We start from the raw sequence: 26,474 nt of genomic DNA, 5'->3' as shown, positions 1-26,474 counted from the left end.
ACAAAACAGTCCCCACAGAAAACTGCATTTCCCGAAACCCTTCATCAAACATGCAACTCCCGTTGCACCGGTCCCAAAACTGCAAACGCGCATCCGCAGTCTACTTATAGCCCGGAGCGCGTCATGTTCCAGCAAGCAACGAAGTCACCGTCAAGTCCGCTTTGCAACCCCTAACTGCGGCAAAGCCCTGCAGCTAGACGACGCATCTTTCAGGAAAATGGTCGAGAGAGAGAGAGAGAGAGAGAGGGGGGAGGCAACAGAACTTGTCGGTAATAAAGAGGTTATACGAAAAAGTCGGCCAGGAATCCGTCGGCGATGCTCAATAGAATTACGCGCTCTGAAAAACACTGCAGGGAGAGATGCACAAAGAGAAAAGAGAAAGAGAGAGATAGGTTGACCCGAGCAGGGCTCAAAAAGCGAAAGCTGACCTCGAAAGCAGCAAAGGAAACAAGATAACCTCTCGGGCAACTTCAGCGTTCGTAGTCCCGGCGTCAAAGCGACGTCGGGGCATTTATCCATTTCCCTCGGCACTCCAGAATTCCGTGGGAGAAGCGTGGCGTCTGTGTGTCTCTCTGTATGTGTGTGTGTGTGTATGTGCAGTGGATGCACTGGATGCAGCCGAGCGAAGGTACAAAGGGGCAAAATTAACGACACTTCAGCGCCGCGATTCGATTACCCGTCTCCTGCGCTCCGCGTTGCACCGCGTTGCACCGCGTGTTCATCAGCGGATCGTCGGAGGAAGCGCGAAGGAATTCGAGAATCGCGCGACTCGCTGCCCACCGTTGCATCGGCGCATCCAGTTCTCCGTTGCAGCTGGTCTCCTGTCTCTTTCGTTTGTTCGTTCGTTTTGCCAGCGGGAGTCAGTTAGGTATTTACACGGTACGCTGCGTGCAGGCGACTTGACGCGTTCCGGCGACGTTCGCACACCCACGCAACCCGCACGCAACGTGCGTGTCCCTTCTCTCGTTTTCTCCTCTTCTCTCTTGTACTCTCTCTCCCTCTCTCTCTCGATTGCACTTTCTCTTTCCGTTTCTGTCTCGCTCTGTTCCACCGTGGCTCTCCGTGTAATCGCGAACCCGCTCGATCCGTGGGACACGAAAGAGACCGTCTCTCGGTACGTACGGCCACGCTCGCGTTGTACGGGATGTTACAATGAGCGTGACGTCATTTCCGGAGGATCCAACGACGAGCTCGAAGAGGAAGCTAGGTCGGTAGGTTGGTAGGTAGCCAGATGGATCAACTACGGTTTGCTGGGCCTGCGTGCCAGTGTACTCGGTGTACTACCAGTTTCGTATCACGATATCTCTGCAACTGGCTATTTTTATTAAGCTCTGGGAATCAAGGTTTATTTCCTCTTTGTCTAGTTATATCTCGATAATAATTTATACAAACACAACGTGTTTCTTTTTGCAAATAACACCTGTGTCACCTGGAAAGGTTAATTGTAATCTGTACAGAGTTCTTCGAGATCACCGCAATGTCAAATACTTTCGTGAAATATTTGTTCGTACCGCCTATAATTTCCTCGTAATGGAATTTCGCTGAGAAAACGAGCTTTCCAACAGCACTGTGCCGCGCGCCGAGCGGAAACGACGGAATGGCGTTACTTTCCGCGTTTCCGTCGTCGTAACGCAAATACGAATCCCATCGACACCGTGCCCATTTCCGTGGATTAGGAGGAGACGTCGTCGTGGCAGAGCGACGTCGTTGGCAGCCAGCAGCGACGGCCGTTATGTATCAAGGGGGTGGTTGGTGGGTGTGCGAGGGTGTTCGAAGGGGGGATGATGTCGGCTCGCCCCGGCAAATGCCACTTCATACGTCGCCGGGATGGATCGAAGCCACGTTGCCGGGATTAAAGCACCGATCGGGAGCAGGAATTACTGCCTCGAGAACCGGAGCAAGACAAACTGGGGAAATTGCGTGTGCCGCCTGTGTCGGCGCCTAATCGAAACACTTTATTCCGTTCGTCGCATTGGTCGTATCGTTTTCCCCTCTCGCGTAAAAATATTTTGCAACCCGCAAATTGGGAGCTTCAATTGTGCGGAAGCTTCCGAGCGATTCTACCCGCCGCGCCGCGCCGCGGATTTCGATGCTATCTATGTCAGCGTGTAACGATCGCTGACTATTTTTTCCCCCCTGCTTTCGATCTCTCTTCCCGTCGGGGGGATGGGCGCTGTTTTTTTTGTTTTAATATCCAGTGACCGTCCACGAGTGCCCAAATTGCGGTCGGATACGGATTTCTGTGGACGGTGCGCGTTTTTGACAGCGTTTAAACAACCCTGATATCGCCGTGTTTATCTCGCGGTGTTTGTATGCAGTGGAGATTGATTTTGGCTGGATCCGTGTCCCCAGAATTGTAGCGTTTTATCCGGTTGTAAGATGTAAATGGGATTGGGATGGATTTCGTTTGGTATAGTTGCGTCGGGTACTTCGAGATTTTGGATTTGATTGTATAGGGTTAAAGTACGAATGATGTGTGTGTATTATATGTATGTACATGTGTGTATTAACAAATAACCCTATATATATAGTTAAATTTATAAAATAGAGAATCGGAACAGAAGAATTCTAAAATTGTGATTGCCAACGAATTGTAAAAAGAAGATCGGATCAAAACGAGCTTTCGCGAGAAACACATATGTCGACGAATGGTTATCCGCGTGTCATATTTTACAAATAAATACGGTTTATTCCTTACAATTGTTATTACTGTTAGTAGATTCGAGTCGATTCCGTTGTTTTTTAGTTACGATATGTATCGGGTTTGTTTTCGTGGAATACAGATCTGGAATAACGTTGATGAAGATCGGGACAAAAAAGTGGGTTGCAAACAATCAGCCCGATAGTTATAAACGTTCGTATGCGAAATCACGTATTGTGCTAAATATTTTCGTTCACTACTGTATTCCCTGCGTCACAATCTGATAACAAAAATACATAGAACGTTTACAATGTTTGCGGATATTCGTCCGAAATGAACGGTACAAAAATTTCAGGCACCGGTCATACATATTGCATGAATGGATTAATATGTATGCGTATGAATGTTTGTGTGAAATGCTTGTTCTTGGAATGTTGCCTAATGTATCCTCGTTCGTAATATTAAACAATCCTCTTTAATAATTTAACATAGTTGAGTCGCGTGTATCGTTTATCTGGTTGCAAGTAACAACTGGCGACTTAAAAACGTCGAGTCCAAGTTACAGTCGAGGATTGACATGAAAGAATATTTCCTACATTTTTCTTTTCCAAACCAATATCAATGCTATCTTGAAGGGACACTTTTCCGATACGTTTGATATTCTCTCTTTTATGTAACATTTCTTCCAGTTCTTATAAATCATCTTTATTTCTAAACCTTGTTTCCCGAGGGTGAAAACATCGATCGCATGCCTTTTACCAAGAACTTTATAGACTCTCCAATTTTGCATTGCAAGTACAAGAAATAAATGTCACATATTATTCTAAAATTCAAGGAGGGTTTCAAGGAGGTTCCTCACTTTATCCAACCCCATGGTGGTCTCCCGCTCTAACCACGTCTTCCAGTTCTATCCTTATCATTGCGATTCACACGAAGAGAGCTCTAGATCATGTGCTTCCTTTTTTCCTATCTTTCCCGGTATCCAAGAGCAGGCTAATCTAGGCTGGTAACCGGTGGTGGGCAACTATCCGGTCGCGCACAGTACGGATCGCCATCGTCGCTGATAAGTGCGTCGTAAAAGGTGGTTAACGAGTATCGGGGACGTTCGATCGTCGATCGGTCGTTAATTACAATCTCTCTTGGCGTGCGCTCGCTCGCTAGCTCTGTTATTCGCGTTCGCGCGGGAACGTCGAGGGGCCGATGTTCACGCGAGCGTCGAAAGAGTCCTCGCAAGAGAGCCGGCCCCGACGCTGGCTTCCGGTCAATAAATCACACCCGCCGGATTAGCCTCGCTAATAGCGCCGCGGCGTAACGAGGTTTGCGAAGTTAATAAAGCGAGCCTGGACTCTCGGCTGGACTCGCTTTTCGACGTGGGAAACCAACGCCGTGTACCCGACGTGACAACTTTGTTCGCCGCGTTAGCGGTAACTGCTATTATTTAGCATCGCGTGTCGCCCTGCTACAGTTTCGCGCTCGGTAAAAATAACGCTCGGCCTCGCGAGCGTGCGCCAGGGAAAAAAACCTCTCGAGCCTCTGGAGGATCGCGTGGAAAACGCAGTTGCAACGCCGTGCAACCCCATGCAACCGGTCCTGTTGAATTAACGCTGATGCGCTCGCGAGGTCTCCAAACTGCATACACTGCCGTTGTCACGTGCGCGCCGCTCCAGAAACTTTTTAGACCTCGTCCTACTTGCGACTCGCAACGGCAAAAGTTCCCCGTAATTCCCGAACCGTTTTTGCGCTTGCACGCGGCCAGCTTCCATCTTTGAATCCTCGATCGCCCGCCTGATCATGCTCGCGACGCTTCTACGCTCGCTGCGCGACACACAAAATTTCCTATATGTCAGATCGCGAATAAAAATTACTTCTTCTATCCCGTTCATTTGTTATGATCCAAATGTAAGAGCTTTCCCAAGCAAAACCATTTTCAAAACTGGTCCGAAATTAGGAGCACTCTTTTCGCCGCCAATTCGAAAAACACAGCCTCCGCTGCATATTCAATGTCGAAGGGAGCAATCAGAAATTTCTATGAGCCCGAAGGCATCATCGTCGTTAATCTCCGCGCCAATTACCGTCCAATTACTCAAATGACAGCGCGTCGCGACAATGACCCTTAATTATCCGCGGTGGATCGCACCTTGTAATCAGCCTGGACGGATTTATGGGTTCGTTACTCGTTTTCCGGGATCGTCGGCGGGTGTGTGTGTGTGGATCGATCGAGTTTCGTTTGGAAAATTCCGGAAGTTCGAGAACGGTTACCTCCGCTCGCGATTCGTTTCTCCGTGTGTCCGTTTTTGACCGTTGATTCTGTACGCTGCGCTTGCCGGAGTTCTCCCACTCTCTCTCTCTTTCTTTCTCCCTCCCTCTTTTATGGCGCATAACCGGGGCCATTTTCAGCGGGCCAGCGAGTAATTCAATTTATAATTGAGCGAAAACCGCTGGTAGTGGTGCCATCGCGTCTAGCCAGCAGTCTGTTGGCTCGACTCCGTACGGGTCATTAGTACGTCGGCATATCGACCGCCGCGCCGTTTCCACCGGACCCCTACACCATCGCTTGCTCTACACACCATCAGCCGACAGACCATCCGGCAGCCCCTCCTGGCCAGTCATTAGGAAATACTTCCACAGTCCATCCATTCAACTGCCTGCAGCCTCTTTTCGAGACTTGCGAGAGCTACGCCGAAGCACGCCCCGGATTTTCTGGTAGCAGCTGGAGCCGCGTCTCGAGTGACCGATGATCATTCATTCACATTTTTACAACGAGCCCCCAGCCGCCTATTAAATGTTGCCCGACGTCGGCCATCTAGGTCCCGGGTTAATTAAAATCCGATTCGGAACTACTGAACAGAACCTTTTGTTGGACTAAGCATCTATTTCTGCCGGCTATTCTCGTGTTAGACGACTTTCTTCGCATCTCTAAGGGTGGAAATTCGCCATCTGCGATCTTCATGGTGCTTGCGTTCCGTGGAGAATTTGTTAAAAATATTCGGTACAGACAGCGTTCGATTAAAACAGTTTCTGCATCATTTCTACAGCTCACCCCCAACTTTCTCCCAGTATTCTTTACCACCTCCACCACAATTTTCACATCCCTTAAGAAGTATCTTTCCGTTTAGTCTCCTGTGTTCAGCCTGTTCTCACAAAAGCCGCAACTTTGTATAGTCGTCCAAAAATGTAAGTTATTGTTACCACAACGCTTTATACAGATATTCCACTATTCATCGAAACATCTCACCCTTTACTAATTACCTAGCAGAAGTAACCAAGCCACGCGTGACAGATGTGAGAAAAGACATTTTACCGGTCTTCTCGTGTCATTCTTATTCGGGGGATGAAAATACAGTCTGTAGACGAGGTCAATGATAAATCCGACGACAGCGTTTCCTAGTACTACTAGCTGGTTTATTGGTTTACGAAGTGCTTCCTCGGTTGATTATGCCCAGGAAAAAGTGTTCGGATTTATATGCATCGTTCCGGTTTCGAGTAGCAGCGCAGCCGCTAATGGAGTCGTTAGGTATTCATCCAATTGCGAATGGAAATTGTACAGGAGCAAATCAAAGGTGAAAATCGTAATTACGCGCGGTTTCCGAGGGCCGACGATACCGTCACGCTCGTAAATAGACTTGCGTAATCAAGGTCTTAGTTACGATCGGCGATCTAAGATTACGGGACGTGCAAACAAAGCGAGGAAAGTTGCGTCACTGATAGTAGAATCCGCTGGATCGTGGATTACAGGCTATTCTTTTTAATTTCCATACCTGACCAGTCATCCGCTACACCATCTTCTCGCAAGTCCTGCTTCTGTTCAGAGAAAGAGTTAGAAGGTCTGCGAACCTTTTCATTAATAATTTCGAGGAACCAAAAATAGAATAGGTTATTATGAAATATCTCACTGCAACTTTCATCGTTTAAATTTTAAAGATTTCCGTCCCGGAGCGCCATCGAACACAGGAAAGCGCAACAATGCAGCGCTGCAACTTGGATCCGCACAATTTTTCTTTCCCTCGCAAGAACAATCAATCAAAAAACTTGCCGGCAAAGAAAGGAGCCAGGGGGAGCGTAGAATAGCCCCCGAAAGATTCATCATCCCCTAAAAAGTCCACCCTGTCAGACTCTCAACTAATAACAATAGCACTGACAAAGAATTTCAATTTTTTACGGTGCTCGTATCAGGTTTTTGCAGACTGCATTGTGCCGCGGCTATGAAGAATTGCAAGAGCGCGCTGCTGACAGAGACACGGACAATTTTCGCACGTAAATAAATAATGAAGATCGTAGAGAGCCTGCAGTTTTTCATCGATCTTCGGATCTCAGAACGAATTGTAAAAATGCGCTGGCGACGATTTCGCTTGTGAATAAATAATTAAAATCACTGGGAGGTTCTCTGCAGTTCGTATATCGATCCACAGATCTCGAAACGAGGAGTTTGCGAATCGCATCGAGCGGCATTGAGGCCGCGGCGACCGCGATCCGCGCGTTTCCACGAATTATTCCCTCCCACGCTTCGACCACCCTCTCTCTCGCAATAGGGGGTTCTTTTTCATTGAGAACAGGTGCGCGCGCACACATGCAAATCCATACTTTCAAGTTCCCGCGGGAACCCGCAGCGACGAGGCTTAATGCCATTCCACTTTCGCGAGAGTAATCCGCGCGAAGATGAGGCGGACTCGCGCCGAAGAAACGCTCCAAGCCTACAATAGAACGCGCAGACTTTAATTAACTCCTTGCACTCGAAGCTGGATCGCGCGGGATTCCAAAAATTTAACAAGAGACTGCTTCAATTCAACAATGTGGACATTATTTTCAATTATAATTAGCTTCACAACATAATACAATATGCAAACTAGCAAATTTCTGTAATTTCTTTTGAAGATTTTGTATTTGCACAACGATTCGCATTCTAGTTGTTATCGTATCGTCTTTGTTGTGCTAGCTCTGTGCAGAAGCACTGCAGGAAATACATACACGGTCTAACAGGGCGAGGCGCAGCCCGAGGGTTGTTTTAAAACCGACTCTTGAATAGTAAACGAAGATTTCCGGAATAGTTCGCTGGAAACTAGAAACAACACTGGCGAATACACAAGGCAAATCGGAAACAGTCGGAATAACAGAAAAGGAGTATAAAATGTATTATTCCGTGTCGGGTATCGAGAACACGCGAAAGAGCAACTATCCATTTCCTTAAAAAGTTCTAATATAGTATATCCGATACCTTGTAAAGGATGCAATCAAGTTTACATTGGACAAACGTCGAGACATTTAGAAACACGAATCAGAGAACTTCTTCAACACAACACACTGCTTTAACGAGACATTCAACAGAATTTGGCCACAGATTTGATTTTGAAAATTTAAAAGCAATTGATAAAGAGGTTAATTTAAATGAAAGGATATTATTGGAAACGATTCATATAATTAAACATCGTAGAGTAAATCTTAGGTATGAAGCACCTAAGATATATGAGTACTACGCAACATTACTAAACCAGTAATGTTTGATGATGAATTTTTTCCAAACAACTTTATTATCCTGTGGCTTCACCACTCGCAATAACACCCAAATGTAATCATTTCCAAACAAAAAAGTGCACACAAATTGGTCAAAATTGATGTTAATTTAATATTAGTAATTACTAATATTAATAGTTTAAAGTTGTGATTTGACTTTTCACGGTTTGAAATAACCGCCAAATATCGATTGGCTCATATGTCGATCGATGATCTGATTGGTCCGTTTCAATTGTTTCCACGTTTGCCTCAGTGGCTTGTGTAACGGCATGAGAACAGCGCGTGTTCCGTTGTTCGAAATTAGTTAAAATAATTTCATTAAGCAAGTGAGTAAAAAAGTACAAAATTTTGACATTCAATGTTTAATTTACTGATAGTTTTCCTGTTTAATAATTCACAGACGCAGTTATTTTTTTTCTTGAAAATGATCTAAACATAGATCGAAACGTCGAAAATTTAATTCAATTTGCAAAATTGTTTTGATGTAAAATTAGATCGGACCAGTGCGCCGCGCCGAGATCATCAGTACATCTATTTATTATCCATTTCCTACCGATTTTTGTCATAAGCGCGCAAAATCCGCGAAGGACAAATCAGGGTAAGGAAGAGCGAGTAACAAGCTACTGTTAAATAACCAAGAAAGAGGAAAGGAATCCCGAAGGAAAGAGAGTCCGGGAAAGCCACATACCCTCGCAAGCTTGCACTGTTCCCGCGGTGCAATGAATCAAAGCCGAACGAGCATTATCGCGGGCGCATTGTCCGCGCGATAGAATTCAAACCGGGGCCGGTCTCCTTTCTCTGCTAGCAAGGACACAGAAGTTGGTGCACGGCGGAGCAGAGTCGAGCAGAAAGGACGAGAGAGGAGGTCCTGTCTTCCTCGGTCCGTCTTGCTCTCTCCAGCCAGCGTCTCCATGGCGACCGGAGGACCGAAAGCTCCGGTAGGAGAGTAAGCGTCGGGAGAAGGGACAACGTGACTCTGGAAAGTACGATGGAAGAAGAACAGAGAAGAAGAGGAAGAAGAAGAAGAAGAAGAAGAAGGCTGGTAGGAAGGGTTAGGTGGAAGGACATCGACGACGACACAGGGCCGCGTTGGCAGGGGTGTGTGGGGTGGAAACAGGCAGGGAAACTTTGTAGACACGACGTTTCCTGCAGACGGGCACCCTGGCCTGGGAGAGCAAGCTGCCGGTCCCAGCGAAAGGGTAGCTAAGTTCCGGGTAGCTAACCCGACGGCGCAGGGGCGCGTACGTGCGTCACCGAGACTGCTAAATCATGTAAACACCGTGTAAATCCACATAGCCTAGCGCCGGTTGCACCCCGGGGCGAACGAAACCGAGTTGGAACCAAGGGAAACGCTACAATCACCACGGAAGCTTGCGCTCCTCGTCCTTCGATATGTAACCGCCGCGTTGGGCTGTTCGTTTGCGCGACAAGATGCACGCGATGCAACCCGTGCACCCTGACCGCTCGACTACGACCGAGACAGCCGGTGATCGGACATTGTGCAGTTTGCCGTTCGCTTGGGCTGGCGCCAGGAGAGCATCGGATCACGATGCATCCGCTATCGATGATAGACTGTCGCGTACGGATGCGATTCCAGGACGTCTGCAGCCTCCGCACGATGTCAATCCGCTTCAACGATCGCGGCCGATGTTGCGTTTCGCCTGCTCGCTGCAGAAACTGCGACCGTGGATGATAGTTAGCATGTCTAGATGTGCTGCGATATACTGTCCTATTTTATAGGACAAGTATAGAAGTATCAAATAATAGGGGATTTAAAAAGTCCAAGAACGCTGTTGCTCCGTTTTCGATATATTGAAATTATTAAGGGACGAAACCAATTTTTGTCGCACCCCAGAATCATACGAAGATCAAGTTACAATGAAAAGGCGCAGTTCAGGAGCACGAACATAAATGATTCCAGCAAGATTCGTTCTATCCTGCACAACAGTGCAAACTGCCTAACAATGCACCAATCAGCTCTGACTTAAACCGAGCTGAATCGTGATTATCTCTGTCCAGAGACAGCGGTAGAATTTTCCATTGAATATCGCAGCTTCGTGCCGTTTCACGATTAACGAGGCGACCGATTGAATTTCTATTTTACTTTCGCGTGTTCCCCGCGACTCGACCAGGCCAGCGAGCGGTGGTTTAATAATTCACGTTAACGATGCGCGGGCGTTTTCCAGACCTTCCGCAAATACTAATCCGAACCGCCCCCGTGCCCCGTAATGCGCTTACCCCCTTTTACCCGCGTATAATGTTTCCAGCCGGGGTAAATGCAGCGAACAGTTTATCGAGATAGCGCCGCTCCGTTTGGAGTTCGGATCTATTACAGTATTTTAACGGGGAGATGATCGAGAGTTGCCCGGGCGCAATAGCTTTCTCTCAAGTTACCGTCGATACCCGCGGCTCGGCTCGGCTCGGCTAACTTTATAGAAGCGAACTTCGCTATCGTGCTCGATCTATCGGCTCCCTATAAATTGTTTCGATCGGGGCCGTCCATCTTACCGGCGACAAATTCGTACATTTCCCAGCGACCGATAAATCATTGGGCCCCGGGAAAATCGACCATTTACCGCGGTTATTTACCACGACCCGACGATGGCCATGGAAACGCGTCGATGATCTCGAAAAATCGAACCGCGAATACCTTCGATATTTCTCTTGTATTGGACCATTTTTATCTCGATGGAATTATTGCGTTTGTTTAGAGGAATTTAAAAATAATGTCATGCTATTTTCAATCTATTAAACACATTAAGTTTGTCGCAAATCAGGTAGAAAATTTTTATTTTGCATAAAAATCCGCTGTTTAATTATTAAGCACCTCGCAGCAGGACAGTGGTACAAATCAGGTAAAGCTGTTAACGAGCGCTCGAGAACTGGGACAGCCGGTGGTCAACTTTATTTCTCTCACGGGTGTTTTCTATATATTTCATGAAAAACCGATCCGGTGAACTGTTTCTTTCTGTTCAGCAAGTTTTATTTCACCGACGCGCGACGCGGCGATTGAACTGAACGCGGCCGGGAAATCTCTGCAGTAACGTGCACGCGATATTGCGCGCAGTTCGCCAATTTTTACTTCTCGAAGATAGCCATCCGGTGGTGCGGTCGCCTAATGCAGCCCATCCCCTATCAATTTTCCCGAAGATTTGATCTCTCACCGATGGCAAAACCGAAATCTCGCAGATTGACGGCCATTTGTCGCGGCGCAATCACAGAACCTTCGATTTCCCCGGGTGGTCACCGCGAACCTCGGAAGTGCCACCGATTTCACCGAAAGTTCAGCATTTTCCCTTCTGTCGATCGATCCGCTCACCCTTTTCTGCCCTGTTGGCTCTCTGTCGGTTAAGCCGCGAATATTCCGCTGCTATATTTTATCAGGTAACAGCGGAAAATTGAAAGTAAATATTACGGGAACACCGGAGACGCTCTTACGCGTGCCAGGTATGTTCGGGAAATTACCTATCAAAATGAGAGCGGTGCTCGCTTTCGAGACATCCTCTTGCAAACATCTTACTAAAACGGTTTATTGCCGAATCGATATATTTTCGCTAGATATTTATAACCTTATGGCACGTTTATGGCCAGCCGGAAGAGTCCGTAAACAGAAATACACCCTCGTAATTCCTTACTACCGCAAGACGCTCAATTAACTCCGCTGATATACAGTTTCGAACAGCATTTCATTAATTCGTCCACTTTAATGCCAGACCCAGATATTTTCTCTGTACGTCTCTGTCTGGGATCGACTCGTATTTGCTCTTCATTATTTTGCACAGAGCCGTAAGAGCCGTCCAGAGCCGGCCAACTGGTGGTCCGCGGGCCACACACCGCTTCTCTCCACTCTTCTCAGTGCCTACGGCGTCCCCCACCATTCGGACTTACGAAAGAAACAGTATGCGGCCCGCAACCTTCTTCAAGTCAGAAGTGAAGAGTGGGAGAACCCGCAAACCCAGATGGGGGTCGCGCAGCGACGGCGGGGAAGAAGTTGGCCGGCTCTGTGCTCTCCGTGCCTCACAAGAAGTCCTTCGAGACGGCACAGGAGCAAAGAGGGTCGTCGCATCCAGGGGGTCATCCACACACTTTAGCCAATAATTCCGCCGCATTCCTTTCGAATTCCTACCAGGAGACTTCTCGTGCAGCACGGAGAGTACTAGTCAATCGACTGGATCCAGATTTTTTACTTCACAATTAAAATTACGTTTACAGCCTGAATAGCTCCCGGTCCTCAAGGTGGAACGAACCTGGATGCATCTCACGGTTCCCGGGTCAGCATTAAAATTCATCTGGAAGGGATCCCTCTCGGTGGAAGTTTTCGCAGTTTTCCACCCTATCGTCTACCGTATATCCTTTTTTTTCCTTGGTGTTCAAACAGTCTTCTGGGTAGGTAGGAGGCTTCCGAAGGAAGGGATCGTGAACATAAGACACTGGCGTCTATATTACAGTGTATCTTGGGTTGCCAGGGGGCCCTGGACATAATTACGCGTGGCAGCGCGAGTTACGCTTAAGTGTGTAATATAATCCGGCTGCATTAACGGTACAATGTTATTACACGTGTTAAATTTGATCACCGGCTATAAGTTTCGCGCACCTCCGCTCCAGCCGCTCGCGTCTTAACAATGCTCGCCACGCAACGCTTTCTCCCTCTATCTAGCTCTCTGTCTTTCTCTTTCTCTCGTACACCATGCCCCCATCCGGTGAATCAATATCGATTTTCACCCCCTTCAAGCAAGTATGTTTCCCAGCATGTATCCACGCTCAATCTGCGGCTAAGCCGCCGCTATGTTTCGCTATCTTCAACGATACAATGCGCCCGAGCTGTTTAATAAATAAATGGCATAATCCGTCGGCGATAGTTCACCCCGTAATCCAGTCCGGCTAATACACTGCCCGGCGTTTATGCGATTCTCGATTTTACGCCGGGATCTCGGCGTAACTATAGTATACTTCTAAAGCTAGATAGACGCATGCGGGGGTTTGAGCAGAGCTTTGCACGCGCGTAGATGGAAATCACCAGTTAAAAATGATTTTTCTCGCGTCTGCCACTCAATGATCATTAAAAGATTGGACATTCAAAGACGCGCAAATTGGATTTTGAAATTTTCGTCTGGGCCTAATAATTTCGGAGATATTCGTAACTTTGAGGTCTATTTTCATCCCCTTAGCATGAATGTCGCCAGCTATAAAAAAATACACATCAAATATTTTTTCGAGTTCTATATCATACTAAAATTTCATTGAAATCGGCGTGTTTACGCATTGCATTGCCTTTAATCGAGTGGTCGAAGTCTTTTGGGATGCAGTGCGAATTTCTAGAGACACCAGGCACTCGGCAAATAAAAGGGAAAAACCGCGAGTAGAAATGAAAATACAAGAACGGAACGTGTCCCGGAGGGAAGGGCAAATATTTGGAATGCTGCACCCCTTTCGAAAGTGCACGTGGACCGACCGGCATCACGGTGAAAAAACCGCATTCGCGACAGTTCGGACGGAAACCGGGAGCGGAAGGGACGGTGTGGCGGCCAAGCAAAATGCCGGAGGACAGACAAGTTGCCGTGGCGCGTTGGTAAGTGGCCGAAAAAGCGGAAATTGGAGTAGAAATCGTTGGCCAAGGGCGGTTAAAGGGGGTGTTGTCGCGGGATCGCCGGGGACGGAAAATCAAACTAAATCCCTGGGCTGGCGACGAGTCGAGTAAGGTAGAGAGAGAGAGAGGGAGAGAGAGAGAGAGTGGACCCTCCATGATTTATGTCCGCGGGGGTGCTGATACAATGGGAGAATAATGAAGTTGAGCTACCGTCGCTGCCGTCTCTCCCCCTTTCTCTCTCGTTCCCTCTCGCTCGCACTCTGTGCCCGACCGGTCCCGACGGCTTAGCTTGGCAAATTAGACAGAGAATATGGGGCGAGAGTCTGTCCGAGTGCGGGGGTGGCTGTCAGGGCTCTCGCTGGGGGCACAGAAACAAGGGGCTTCCACGTCGCGATTACACCAAAGGGAGGATCCATATTGTGAATGTCCGAGTGACTGACTGGACTGTTTCCATCCCCCTACACCCTCCAGCCACCACCATCGCCACGCTTTTCTCGCTCTGTATATCCACCGAATCGGGTTTTCCCAACCACCACCACTCGGCAAGCCCCTGTCCAACTGCACTGGCTTGCATTTCCGGGAAGTTGAATCAACCCCTTGCGGACTGGATGCACTCGACATTATAGTATCACTTTGAGCCGAGTTCAGACCTCGATTTTGTTGTGCAATTGGTCCTCTGGGTGGCTGCGTTTTCCAGGGGTGGCTCCAAGGGTGCTGTTAAGATCCCAAAATTAAGGTGGATGTTCCGTAACCATTTTTTTTTTACAACCAGATAGCACAAAGACGTCTTAAAGACGTTTCCACCTACCAACACAGTCCAGATGGAAACGCAACCCGCCATTAAATTTCTGAGCGTCGATAAACAAGCACGAGCCAGAATGAATAAGATAATCACACGAAGGGGAGGTTTTTGGCTAACCCGCAACAGCGAAGTTCGTAGTAGAGACGTCCCCGCAAATATGACATACAGGAAACAATTATCGAATTCGCAGGCAATTCCCAGGGATCCTCCGCGTGGATCCAAAGCCTCAAAGCCTAAAGGGAAGTTTTCCGACGCCGAACACACTGAGGAAGGCGGATAAGTCGTGAGATTCCTATTCCCGCAACCCGCGGAACGCGTGTCTAGCCCGCGTTCCCGTTTATCTCGTAATTAATTCGTAAGTATTCCACGCTTATCGTAGCGGCAGTTTAATTACGCGCTTCCGCTTCAACGGCGGCCCCCTAATTATGACGAACGACGTAATAAACAATATCAGATTGCCGGGAACGCGTGACGTTTTATTGGAGTTCGCCCGGTGTAACGATGCAATTAATGGTACGGCCCGTCGGTGTAAACACCGGGCCGAATTGACGCTTGCTCTCCACCCCTCCCTTTACGCACCCGCAAATTAAGGTGGTGCGGCGAAAGCACATTTTAAATGTGTGCTTCCGAATAATTTTTTGTCTCCCGCCATTCCTACAATTCGTAGTCACCCTTCGAAGTAGAGATCGCGGTTTTGGACTTGTTCTCTTTCTGGCAAAAGAGCATCGAACAAAAGAGAAAACATCTAAATCATTTAAATTCATTGCTTGGATAAAAAGATTGGGCTCTGTCTCACCTTAGAATGCCGAAATTACTGTGTTGCCAACGCAATATTCGGATTTCTGCACGGATGATATTAATTACACGCGTACACGCGAATAGAGCCGCCTTTTGGCGAATTTTTATGCAAAATTCGTACAGGGGCTTAGAAAACACCCGTCACAGTGGAATGGCCTGTTAAATAGCGCCGACGACGATGGCGCTCTCAGACCGAATCTGGCAGGTGTGCACTCGTGCCTGGTGCGTTTGACAGGTGCATCATTGTCGGCCGGGTGGAACGAGTGGTAAGGAGGCGGGTGAAATCGGTTCCGGGGGTTCGAACGAAAGGACGCGCACCGGTTCCAAGGGGGTAGAACGGACTAGGAAGGGGATGAAAGCACGGAGGATGGGGTAACGAGACGCAGCGACGCGGAAATGAAACTCTGTAGCTCTCTCGCTCTCTGGCGCGCGCCTCCCGCCGTTGGTGATTAACGACCGCCACCGCTCCTGCCACCTGAGAACCCCAGGAACCGGGTATCAAGCATCGGAGATTCTAATTTCATTAAAAACGCTAGTGGACCATGTAATTAGCCCGGCGCGCCGCGAGAATCGCGGAACGATCAGCGAACGCGAGCCTCGATTAACATCTTGGCTGTCGGAGAACGATTATCCTCGCAGCAGATTCTGATCGTGATTTTTCGGTAACTTTCACAGTGATTGACTGCAGGAAATAGAAAGTAATGGAAGTTATAAATATACTGAATAACGTAGCCTGCACACGATGACGTATTATTATCAAGAAAGCTCTTTATCAACGAAACAACAGAAGATAATACATCAATGGTCCGGAAACGCTTCCTTTCCGAGATATCTGCATTCCGTGTTAACATTGGAACTTCGCATGAATAAATGCACGAATAAACAACTATCTCTTTGGTCAGAGCACGCTTCGCCAACTATACCGCCGGATCTTCATCTGCGTTCTAAGGCACGGTCTGTTAGACAGCCTTAACGAGGAGTCTATTAGTGGGCCCTAGCCCTAGACTAATCTCATCCTTCCCCATCCTTTTTCTCTCTCACCCTCCCTCTTTCTCTCTCACCCCAAACAGCCAAGCACAGAGTGGCGAGCGCCTGATGAAGAAGAAACATGCAGCTGCTGCCAAAAACCTCACCCTAGCTGGCTTTAGGCGAGTGCTCCGTGTCTCCTCACGTAGCCTAGAACCTAGTAGCTACGTGCTTCGTTACGGTGTCTGACATCTGCCTTTGAAAGCCCGCGCACCTGAGCAGCCATCTCGCTATGAAGAAAATCTATCTGTCGTCCCCTCTGACGTACCCCTTAATCAAAGACTCGAGGCACACGGCTTTGCGACAGTAATCGCCGAAAGACGATGTTCAGCGTGGCGACAATGAAGGTGGGTAAAAAAAGGGCGTTTATTTAACGTAACGATAATACAACAACTTCTCTTACTACAATAGATGTCGGTCCTAATTTACCGAATTTATTTCCAATTTACTTTATTTAATAGACCAAAGCTATTTCTAATTTTCGGAACTTTCTGAGCAATCAACTTACAACAGAAGAACAAAGACAGCGTGTAATACAAGAAGGGTGTTCGAAGGGTGACGCCCATTAAACGGTTCATCTGAGCACAGATTGTAGGCGTCGGGCCGGGAATGGAGATCGGTTTATACCATGGAGAACGCCGGTAGTCGAAACACGCACCGCACAGTGCACCACAACTTCCACCATAAAATCCAAACTCGGTAATGAACCTGCTCCCGGATCACCGTGCCCGCCCGGTGAGGTCTTAATCGGCGTATTACAAAGGGTATCTGTCGAGCGGGGATAAGGTTATCAAAGCGAAACCCAGTGAGAGGGTGCGAGAGGAAAAGCGTATACGAGGCAAGGCCGAGCGAAAGAACGATAGAGGGAGCCAAGGGAGAGAGAGAGCAGAGACTTACAACGACGCGACAAAAAGGCAACGAGCCACGGCGAGCTACCTTGTTAAAAAGTCCCTCTTAACGAGTGCGATGTAAAAGCGACGTCTCGACGTGGAATAGGATGCTTGACATTGTTTATAGGGAGACGGCGCGGCGAGCCCGCGTTTTCTCGTCGAGGCTAAGCTGCGCCGCGGGGAACAAACACGCCTGAAAACTGCGGAATACAAACTCACCCCTCTCTGGATCCCGGCGATCGATCGCCGGATATCTGGATTGCTAACCCTTCGCTCGCGATCGACGCGGCGACTCTCGCTAAGAATTTCTTCTCATTAATGAGAGAAGGATGAACGCAACGAGATGTTAATTTTTAGCGACATTATCAGATGAACTCCACACAGTACTGAGGATTGTGAGGAGAAATGTTCCGTTAAAGTTAAAGCATATACTTTCGTCAACACTGTTAATTCGCAACGCAACTCGTAACTCGTGACATCGAGACTTCCGCAGGGTTCGCAAGACGCCGTTCCCGCTTTCAACATCCGAATATCTGAACTGTCCAGGCGTGCTTTGTTCCCAGCTTAAAGAACACGTGTTTACATAACGCCGAAGAGCACGTGGGCTCAGCCAGATAGGACAATGACTCAACGCCCACGCCACAGACGACGGAAGTGGTGTCCGCCGCTTTGTGCTCACCTCGTATAACACACCACTCCGATTTTCCTTTATGCGAGCACGCGAATTCTTCGCAGACAATCGTTCGCAGCAATAAACGCGAGAAAACCAGCGCAGCAACGACCAGAAGAACAGTACATCAATAAATAAATTAATATTTTCGAATGACTAGTAGGAGATCCTAGAAAATTCTGCGCGCGCCAGGAGCCTATGGAAGCAGCATGATCGACGAACCCGAGCTACAGACAGGATCCGTTGCGTCTCCAATGAGACAGGAGCCGATACACTGGAGAGAGACAAACCGGGAGCAAGGAAGCTCTCGGGGGCGTGCAAACAAGGGTTGCACGGCGGGAAGCTCACTTCAGGAATTACGACTTTACGAGCGTTTCAATTTCTCGGCTTAGGTTCCGCCCCCGCGGAGCCTCATCCGATTAAGCGACTTTACGATCTCGTGGTATCTTAGAGGAAGACGGACAGGGTAGTTCGGTTTCCTTGGAAGCTGTTGCCCGCCCCCGCAGCCCACCAGTCAGCCACCGACCGACCGGGTGCCGTTCACCCCTCGGTAAATCTGACTAACGTGCGCCGGGACGGCGAGCGGAATTACGATCGCCGAGGTCGCTTCGCCCGGCAAACGGGTCAAACAGACCGTGACCTCCGCAGCCACTCGAACTGCGACCTTGCTGCGATCGAGTCGAGCCTTGAACCTGCCCGGAACCATTCTGACTGGCTACCGACCCCGGATAAACAATCTACTCTTGAATTTTAGATGATCCTCTATCCGCACTAGGACCTACAGATTACTTGGGACTTCCAGAATCCTTTAAAAGGAGCACAAGCATTGTCTTAAACACCAAGACACAGGTTTACCTAACCTTTGCTCAACCAGCTCTCCGAGTTTCATAATTGTTGTTAGAGATCGTTGTCAAAGGAAAATCTAGAAGCGAAACCTAGAGGGACGGGTAGGCGGTTCGCGTGTAAAGTCGACAACAGCACAGAGAGACGATGTTGTCATTAAGATGGAAATTGAAGAAGACGTTGTAATGCATTCGAGAGTCGACAAGGAATGAAATCAGCTGACAACAGACTACGTCGGTTGATAATGTATGCGGCTTGTTAGCGAAACTCGAGTCAACGATCTCGGCTAAAACATATTCATCAGTCATCCCTTAAGATGCTAATACGTCATAACAAGAACCGGCACATCGAACTACGAAATGGAACGGCGGTGAACGCGTTCCGAAAGCGTCCCTTGTAATAGCTATTACATACAGCTTCGCGCGAATTACATTGTAAATTCAAATGGCCTTTGCAAAATGGGCATTACGCGTCAGTGTTGCTCTCGGTTAAGCGACATTCTGATCACCGAGATATCAGTGACGTGGACTTTACGTTACGTTCGATTGAATCAGGCGGAGAGCAGGCCAGGGTAATCAAATAAGAGCGTCCGATTAATCAGGCGTTTCAGTTCAAATGTAGCCGGATGTTTCAGGCTTAGCTGAGCCGCGGTCTATTTATCGAGGTGCAAAAGTCGACTCCGGCCGCGAATCCGCCGGCTGACCTGTGTGAAGCCATTACGGGACCCATTAGAGACCTCTAAAGCTCTTTTCATCGAATCGCAAGAGAAGTTTCGCGGTAACCCGGGTAATTAACGAGGCCGTGGAACTCGTTCATCCCCGGGACCGATATCAGGTCGAGACGCGAAACGATGCCGCGGGTTCGAGGCTCTCGCGTTTCCAATCGATTCCCGCCGCCAAGCCGGCAAAACCGAGTCCGATAATCATTACGTTAATTAGCCCCGGTGTCTCCCGCAACAATTATATGCATCGAGGCTACTCTCAGCCCTCACTTCCTCTCGGAAGAATCGCGGGTCCTGCTTCCGAATGCATCTGGAACCGTTGAATATGGAGAGACTTGTCGATTCCGAAATAAAACTTTCTTCTCGCGGACAATGGCTCCACTCCCGATTAATTGATTCGCTGTTCAGGCTGCACGCGGTTCATTAGCACAAGCGTCCGCGACAGCTCAAATGGGTCAATGAAAATCCACCGGGAAAGTTTTCAGATTCGCGAACCTTTACGGACCTCCCTTTTTCAGTTTATGTGCTACTGCTAAACAGCGGATCTCTATGCAAAATAAAACTGTTTTATTATTATTATTATTATTATTATATACGGACCGAGGTCCTTTTATACAAATGTTTACAGTTGTTTACAGTATAGAACTGATAAAAACAAAAAGAAACATAACAAAAAAATAGTCTTAACCTAAAACTTACATAAGAAAGGACAAGCGCGGAACTAAACAAATACAGGTACGATATTAACAAATAATCCTGCGTAATTTTCTTTTGAATGCCTGTAACGTGCTATTAAAAAAATCTGTATTATTATATTTGAGCTTGCAATAATGCGATTTAAAGGATTTATTACTCCATATGTTGATCTGGATTTCATTGTTTGAAATCCTGCTCTCGTTCTCAAAACACGTTCAGGTACGTAGAAATTGATTTGCCTCAGTAGTGCGGGACAATCTATATTATTATTTATCAAATTAAAAATAAAGCGCTGGTCGCGCGGATACTATTCTTCGATCAGATAATGTTTCCAGGTTGACTATGTTCAATATTTTAGAGTAATCATGATCAAAGATTGACATTGGATTGTTTGTCTTATATGCAGAAAACCTGTGAGAAATTTATGCTGCACTCTCTCGTGCATGATTTCATATTTAACGCTTTCCGGAGACCATATAGTTGAAGCATATTCTAACAGGGGACGGACAAGGGTAATATACAGCAACCTAAGTGTATGGATTGAATGAAAATCAGTGGAAAAACGAAGTATGAACCCGAGCATTCTTGAAGCGGAGTTGACAATGTGATAAAAATGGTTGGAAAAGTCTAAGGTAGAGGAGAAGTGAATTCCTAAGTCCTTAACTTTTGTTATTGAGGAGAGAATACAGTCATTAAGACTGTAAGGATAGAGGTACAGAATGACGGGAGGACCGCATAGAGAGAGAGAGAGAGAGAGAGAGAGAGAGAGAGAGAGAGAGCTATATAACTTATTAGTGACAATTTCTTCAAAGATTTTGGGCATAACACTAATGATGTTTATAGGTCTAAATTTGTCACCGCTCTTGAAAATGCATGTAACCAGACTGGTTTTCCAAAGTGCGAGGAATAGACCTGATTTTAAAGATTTTTAGAGAGTTTTACCTGGATTAGAAAATCTAAAAATCTGAAAAGATCCTCTAAAATGCGCCTTGGGATCCAAAATATGTCACATTTTTTCAGAATTTTTGTTCTGGGAGATCATTGTGAAAAAGAATAAAACGAGGGGGGCCAGAAATGTGCAGCTTCATCAGACGGGGCACGGGTCCATTAACTCTCGAAATCCAAACGACGGACGATATCCGATAAAGATCAAGGAATCATTAGTATCGCTACGCCGGAACAGAGCTCGTTCGCCGTCGATTTTTCACGGGTAGCAGCACCGTCGCCGCGTAAGCCTCTAAACGTCCATTTTTCTTAGAGAATTTATCGGTACATTTACTCGCCGGTTCACTGGCAAAAGGTACTCCTGGCCGGTTGCTCCCTTGACCGTGTCGGATATCCGATTCCGTGACATGAAACGCCTAGCTCATAATCCGCCGATAAATCGCCTTAAAACTCGGCGAATCGTGGCTGGTCTCCAGTTTATGATACCTGCACACGTGGCGTCGAACGGTCTACGTGTCTCGGAACGCCGATAGACCCCGGCAGAAATTTATGGCCGACGAAAGGGTTCTAGGTATTCGACGCGCGGACCAACCAATCGGCTGAACACCGTTCAACATTTGCTCAGAATTGCCGACGACTGTTCCTCCGGAAAAACGGTGGTGTTCGAACCTTTGATGAAGTGGAAGCGCTAGAAAAATTCGACTGGCTCATCCACAACGCGCGGCTTTGTACGTTTTCCTCCTCGCGTTTTGAATGATGTTAGCACCTACATAGTCTTTACCTTCCGTTTCGAATTGCATTAGCACCTTTATAGTCTCCGCTGTGTGCTGGGAACTTTGAAGTAACGGAAAAGCGAAGAACCTCTTCGAGAAGTTCCGAGGACTCTTCGAGATCCACTTCTTCGTTCGATGATCAAAAGGAATTTGTAAGATCGATTGATCGAGAATATCTTGAGCAGAATCGGCGATAGGAATATTGCTTTGGCAGACAGGATCCCGCATAAATATTTCTAATAATGTAGAAATCACTGAATGCGTTTCTCCTGTTAATATAAGTGTATTTACTACATGTTTTACTACAATGTATTTGCATATCTAAGAATTAGAGAGTGGATTTTATGCATTTATAATAAAATGGGGTATGTGCAATTTAAAACAGTGGACATGTTAAAAAGATTCCCGACCACTAGTGTATTACTTTCATCTTAATAAGATAATTAAAAGAAGAAAGAACTTTCCATTTGACTCCTGTATCTTGCAGTCAGTGCAAACATTTTTTATTTTGCATAAAGATTCGCAGTCTACTAATAATATAAATGTATTACCTTCTCAACACACACACACACACAAATAATATTACTTTGCTGAGTTTTGAGAGGTGGGAGCCACTTAGGAGAAATAAATTTTCAGTAAGGGTGCACCAGGCTTGCACCGGTGCAGGAGAAATGTCCGACGGATTTAAACGACGGCATCAATTGCACCTGACCTCTGATTGCGCGGACACGTTTCCCACCGGTCCAGGAGTTACTTAAATTCCCCCCTCGGTACCGTTTACCGAGTTTTACTACGGCTAAGACCAAGGGGGCCGACTAAAAGTTCGAAAGCGTCGGGATCACGGGCCGGTAATCCTTCGGATAATGCGCGATAAGTCCTGCGGTTCCCGTGAACTGGATGGTTACCGTCCATTGGAATCCACCGTAACCCCGTTTTAGCGTCACGGTCCCCGAGTGTGTCCCCCTTATTGATTTCTAATGACCCAACCGTTTCCATTTTCGCACTAGCGAATTACACGCACCTGCTTTCCACCCTTTCGCCCCTGGGACCCTTTATCTTTTCGTTACTGATCCAGCATTATCCACAATTACGGTGTAGTATCGAAAGAATTTAAGAACGCGATGATTACTGGACTGCGGATTTTTATGCAAACTGAATGTTATTTCTTTATTTAATAATTTTAATAGAGCAGAGAATTGGCATTTTCGATTTTTTAAATTTTCGAACAATTTTGAATTTCATCTACTCAATTTTGCTATAAATGCACAAAGATCCGCAGTCTGTTGATATCGTTGAAGAAAGAATGATGTGAAGAATCAACATTTTATTTGCGCAATATATTTACAAAATACGTATAAAATCCACAGTCCAGTTGCAGTGGTAATAGAAAATATAAACGATGAATGACGCTTAGGCGAAACAAACTGTGATATCGAGTCAGACTCCGAACCGCAAAGGGTTAACCCACCCCTAACCGTTCATCCCCCTGCGATCACTTTGACGAACCGTGGAGGAAGTATCGATAATAGCGTAGAAAGGGGAGGCCCGATGAAATCCGACGGTTTCGGAATACAAACGAATATCGAAGGACGTGAAAAATTTGCTGGATGAAGGGTGGAATGACTAGTATTCTGTACTGATAGCTGATCAAGGTTCTACCGGGGTGATGTTCGAAGCCGGTCGGACGTTTGAAATGGATGTATCGGTAGGCTGATATTGATTGATGTTTAACAGACGTTCCATCACTGTGGAACGTTATTTTAATTAATAGAGAGTTTCGAAATGAAAGCACTAAATTTTGGAAATTAACGCGAAACGAAACCTGAATATATTCCACTTTATTTGGATTATTACCATTTGTTACCATTACCATGTTTATTCACATTTGCCGTAATTATATCATATTCAGGGATGTACATATATGATTTCCGGAAGCCATAAATAAATTAGTGCGATAAATTGGTAATGTGAAAATCAATTTGTACTACAATCTATTAAATAAGCCAGGAAAAATTGAAACAGTAAATCGTTGAAATAATTAAAAATTAATCGCTTCGACCAACATGGGGGTTGCACAAGAGGCAGCACATAACTACATAGAAGGAACGTCGCGTCAGTGGCCTCGGGAGCCGAAGCGGAGCTATTCGGTTCCAATTTAATCTCTCTTAACCTTTTCCCCTGGCGGAACAGTGACAATACTAGCCCCTACAATATGAAATCCATAGAGGCTGCTGGAGGCGAGTGTAGTCTCCTTTTCCAAACACGCTTCAGGAGCGTGCGTCAGCTGGCGTCTTTCTATCGACTAATCCACGTTCAACCCCGAAAAGGAAAACCTGCTTACGCTCAATAATAAATTAGCCGTGGGCTAGGCTCTGGGATCAAAGTACCCGCAGAGAGAGAGAGAACGAGAAACAGATCGGGGAAAAAGAGAGACAGGTACACATACACGGTGTCCTATTCGAAATTGGACGTACAATTGTTTCACGACCTACAGGAGAAATAAACAAAGGTTACCTTGAAGACTTGTGGCCATCATGAGACGTCTTTTTCTAAAGAAAGTAGGATTTGTTTAAAAATTTGTTGTGCGAATCGTAATCCAAGTGGTCAAAAGTAGCTGTTTCAAAAAAATTTTAATCAATCTAGAACATCCAACGAATGTAAACATTAAGCCTCGGTGAGTAACCTTGAGTGACCTTCGAAGAACAACGTGCTATGTATCAATGAAGCCAAAGGTCACCTTAACATTTTCAAAACAAGTATTTTCAGAGAAGACTTGTGACCATCATGGAATGTTTTTCTCTAAAGAGGGTAGGTTTGGTTTAAAAAATTGTTTATGACGAAGAAGTGTGGACGGGTTTGAGGAATAATTGGGTGCGAATTTTGAAAGGGGACACCGTGTACGTGGCGAGTAGGGTTCGGTGGCGTTAACGAACCTGGATGGAGGATTAATAATAAATCAGGCAAGTCCGAGGGGAGCGTGGAGCAGCGTTAAAGCGCCAGGTGCGGCTAGACTCTCTCGGACAAGTCCGAAAACACGTTATTTCCGCGGGTCGGTGGCCTTCGCGGCGTGACGATCGGCTCGGGACAATGGCGCGTCGCAATTCTATTGTGTTTGCGGGCGCGCATGAAAATTGCCGATATATATTTCGCCCGGTGCGCCTGGCTCCGTTGCCGACCCTGGAACACACGCCGTCCAGTTTCTTGGCGAGTTTACCCCGGGCCCGAGGAATATTGGCAGATAAAGTAGCTCCGATGAAAGCCACACGGCCCCTTTCAAAGCGCCGGATCCCCGTAAAATAAATATCTTTCGTTACGACCGGTCCCCGCGGTAATTTATTATTATACGCCGGCGTGACCCGCGGAACGGGGGTGGCCGCGCATTAAACAGAGCCGGAAGGCATTAAGGAGACGGTGCAACAAAGTAACGTTTAACCCTTTGTCGGCGAAAACTGGCCCGGGCTATTTTATTCTCCACTGTTAGGTCTTATTGAGCTACCGTGATTAATTGACTGCAGATTCTGTGCGAACAACGCCGGAAATTAGTGCATTAGACTATGAACCAAATTTTAATAGGATATGCGAGGTGAGATTGTGCAAAATAAAAATGTCCTATCAGAATCGATGTGTCTCGGAACTAGCGATAATCGCGAGGACGAGCCTCATAGGTGGAGAAAAATTATTAAAGCGAATGGACGACGGCGTATTGATCCAATGGGCGCGAAAAGATCTCCCTGCGTCTGCTTTTGAAGCTGGTCCAAAAGCGGTGAGGCCAACCGCAGGACAATTAACGAGGGAGCCACCGCAACACCCGGAGATTTTACTGTAATCAATTATGCAGCTTGTACTGGGAACCTGTACAGTTTTTATTTCGATTCGGGGAATGAGGTATTGTGTCCAGTTTTTGTGTGACTAAGCAAAGACAAAATCTGAATGGAAATAATTTATTCAGACCGATTCAGAAAAATTGTGCTTGGCCGCGTCAGCATTATGACATCACGAGGAAGAGCAGAGAATATTCCCGAGCAATAAAAATCTACACAAGGAAGAATTAGCAATAAATTTTCTATCTGAAGCGACTACGTAACCCGTCCACCATAAAAGCCATCGGAGAATAAGAAACTGATTTAATATCGATCCCGCGCAGAGGCAACTGTCCACAACAGGTTCGAGAGTGTCTCGTGCCCATAAAAATCGAGATTCCTGAAACACCCGTTCCGTCGAGCGATCCGAATAAAACGCACCGCAAGAACGATTTCAATAAATAAAACCGCACAGCCGACTGCGAACGTATGGAATTAGCTGTTGAATCATTGATAGAAATATTACCGACGGACCCAGGCATTACTCCCAAGGAGCGCATTAAATCGAATTGAAACTTTAATCCGCTTCGTCGATCCAATAACGCGATTGCGGATAGCATTGAGTAATCAATTCGCGATAATAACTCACACGGGTTTCCGCATCCTTGCGTCCATACGCGTCTCCATTACCATGACCCATCGGGAAATAGAGAAATCGAACGATCGAGACTCGATCTATGACTTCCATATTCGATCTTTGATCGGCGCTCTTAC

The 26,474-nt window shown here is 46.7% G+C and overlaps 1 protein-coding gene and 1 long non-coding RNA gene across 7 annotated transcripts in view; both read right to left on the bottom strand.

The window, feature by feature from the left end:
• The window catches only part of LOC143212017 (Krueppel-like factor 6), a 378,041-nt gene that overhangs the window by 249,164 nt on the left and 102,403 nt on the right, over positions 1-26,474 (bottom strand). The window lies entirely within an intron of this gene.
• Positions 1-26,474, bottom strand: part of LOC143212018 (uncharacterized) — a 118,224-nt gene that overhangs the window by 73,755 nt on the left and 17,995 nt on the right. For 3 of the 4 annotated variants that reach the window (XR_013009594.1, XR_013009593.1, XR_013009592.1), the window contains exon 2: positions 26,350-26,474. This is a non-coding gene — a long non-coding RNA (uncharacterized LOC143212018). The other variant, XR_013009591.1, reaches the window with a different exon arrangement.

The sequence above is a fragment of the Lasioglossum baleicum genome, chromosome 9 (assembly GCF_051020765.1).
Source record: "Lasioglossum baleicum chromosome 9, iyLasBale1, whole genome shotgun sequence".
NCBI classification, from domain to species: domain Eukaryota; kingdom Metazoa; phylum Arthropoda; class Insecta; order Hymenoptera; family Halictidae; genus Lasioglossum; species Lasioglossum baleicum.
The sequence above is the reverse complement of the archived record's forward strand: the minus strand, read 5'-3'. Positions and strand labels throughout refer to the sequence as shown.